Source organism: Tuber melanosporum (genome assembly GCF_000151645.1).
Source record: "Tuber melanosporum whole genome shotgun sequence assembly, scaffold_1, strain Mel28".
In the NCBI taxonomy this organism is placed as follows: domain Eukaryota; kingdom Fungi; phylum Ascomycota; class Pezizomycetes; order Pezizales; family Tuberaceae; genus Tuber; species Tuber melanosporum.
The window spans coordinates 1,128,467-1,130,857 of NW_003298755.1; positions in this window are offsets into that span (position 1 = coordinate 1,128,467).

Below are 2,391 nucleotides of genomic sequence, written 5' to 3' on the forward strand. Positions count from 1 at the left end.
TCATAACAACACACCACTATGAAACCCATTATGATTAAAACAATGGAAAAAAATCAAAAGTGCAAGTATGGGATAGAATACATAGTAAAAGTTTATATTTAAGGTAGAGAAAGTGTTTTAAGTGGTGTTAAAAGTATGGGGTGGTAAGGAGTGTTATATGGCTATCAATTGTTGGTCTGTGGTTAAGTTTGTCCGCTAACAATATCTTTAAAGCACAGCTTTACTCAATTATATTCTGAGCTCGAGAGGTAGTTGATTGCCAAAGTAGAGGAGAACTCGCATATACTGAAATAGATTTCATATACTGCCAGTTACTCCATAATATTACTATGTAGTCATGAGCATCCAACTCCCTTAGTCTATCTAGCGGACCTCCACAGATCAGACCAAAGATCCTCCTTAGTAAACTAGACTACTCTGTGGCTTGCTAACATCCAGCGAACAGAGGTTTTTTAGCCTCCACATCTACAATGCAAATTTAGCAGTAAAAATACTTCTTATCGCGCGCATCTCATTGGCGAGCTGACATACCTCAGCTGATGCAATACCATTTATAAAACTCTCTACTGATATACACTTAGTTTTCTACAAGCATCCACAGCCCCTGAACATCTATCTATCTGATTCAACACTATTTCATATCATTCCAGATGATCACCACCTAGATCCCCTGCTTGACCCCTTTGGAGGAAGACTACCAGTAGGTGCTATTTTCAACAGGTACTCCTAGAAGTAGGTTTCATCGTGGCCTCTGACTAGTATCTTAGAGTCCTTAATGATTCTCTCATACTATTACTCTTTTGGGGTGACAGACTTTGGTTACTTTCTCTATTAGCCTCCTGTAACCTCACATACTACTTCCCACTTCAAAGTGATATTACTCTATCAGCTCTGTTCCATTTTACAAGAAACAACCCAGAGACAGTTCTCCAGGTTCACTTCTACTCGTCATATATCCTGCAGACAGCATCTGGTCAGACAAAGAGTGTGAGCGTATACAGTGTTACTGGAGCTTCTCTATTTATAAACATTTACAAGACTTACAGCAACTTACCAGGCTGTAGTCCATAACTTTAGTAACTTATAAGGCCAGAGGAAGGTGTTAGCTGCTACACCTACAAGGTACAGCTTGTTCGGAGCTGAAATAGTTGTGCATGAGTGATTTGCACAATGTGTGATTCAAATACCAGATGTGGCCTCGCGTAACAAATAATCTAATAACTTCCTCCAAAGCCCAGCATCCTAAGTTACTTTCTAAAGATTGTCACTTGGCTCTACAGCTGTATAACCCATGGCCCAAGACTAGGAAACTCTTGTCCGAAGGTAGGGTAACTCTACCTGAACTCACCGTCAAACAATTCTGAGTAATTTCTAAGTTTACTACTTGGGTTACCATACTCAGTAGGGTAACCACTGCTCCTTACTAGTATCATACCACTGTACTTCTTAGTATGGTATAGCATATCAGACTAAGGTACCTAACCAAAAGTACATCTACTTGGTAGACTCTAGTCTACCATCATTCCTACTATAGTAGTCTCTTGAAACCAGTATAGGCTTTGGTTTGGCTAACTGTAATAGTACTCTATGGAGTCTCATTACAATGGAATACCAAACATGATTCAGAAGTCCTTGATATAGCCAATACCACTTCTACATCATAATGTATAGCAGAAACTAAAGTTGCTAAATAACAGTGAAACTATTGTACTAGTTTGATACAGATTTCAACTAGTGCTGGATTGCAAGTTACTGGTTCTGCCTCCTGGATACTACCAACTCATGGGAGAATTCATTATACTATGGCCAGCATTCTGCTAGTCTTTCTGTCATCTGAAATTTAATGAATTTTATTGCTGCTGAGCAGCTGTAGTGCTCCTATGTCTAGTAGCATAAGTTCTAATCTAGCTAGTCACGCAAGTACTCCATATCAGGACCAGTAGTCAGTAAGTAACTTTCTGAGCAATTTAGTGGCAGGTGCAGAAAGACCTATCATAGAGCTTGATAAGTTCCTTATTCTATAATGTAAACTGTTTAAGCACTTATTTCCCAATGTTGTTACTTTGGGAGGCCAGGTACTTAGCACTTGAGATATTATGGTACAGATAGATGGTGGGACAGAAAATATCAAACAGTCAGAGCATTGCATGAATTTAGTAGATTGACTCTGGTGGGCGTACATGATACAACTTAGAGTACAGTACTAACATGGAGAAATATGCCAAAAATACTCAGATGTATGCTTACAGTTTGTATACTCTATCGAGAGTTACTTTAAAAAGTTATATAAACTGCCAGAAAAGCCAATATCAATGGCTCCGTGTGTGGATTATCTGCTGGAATGAGACAGGTTTATGCCGAAGTCGTCCGACCTCTCATTAGATGTGGAAT